The sequence below is a fragment of the Penaeus monodon genome, chromosome 32, assembly GCF_015228065.2.
Source record: "Penaeus monodon isolate SGIC_2016 chromosome 32, NSTDA_Pmon_1, whole genome shotgun sequence".
Taxonomy (NCBI): domain Eukaryota; kingdom Metazoa; phylum Arthropoda; class Malacostraca; order Decapoda; family Penaeidae; genus Penaeus; species Penaeus monodon.
Window position 1 is genome coordinate 19,122,220 of NC_051417.1, and position 389 is coordinate 19,122,608.

Consider the following 389-nt stretch of genomic DNA (forward strand, 5'->3'; position numbering starts at 1 on the left):
TATGTTTCCGTAAATTCGTTTTCAAGTGGCGTGCCACATGCTGCGTACCCACCTTGGTGCGAAAGCGCTTTAAGTATAGCATATCTGGATCAGAGCAAATATTAACCTGACCGGACTGAGGCGCTGAGAGGATTTGACACAGCGTAAGGCTTGCCACCTGCTCTCGTGATGTATTTTCTATAATCCTTGCATTCTACATTCAGTTGCAATTTCTGTATATCCTCTCACAGCACTGTTACTTCACTCGATGAATATATAACCGTCATGTGTGAAGGTTGCGACCGGAGAGTCCTCGGAAGCAGAAGCAGAGCAAACCAGGCTTCTCTTCCGAGTTCAATTACATTTTTATAACCGTCTAGTCTATGTCTTTCGCTACTTGGTATTTTAGA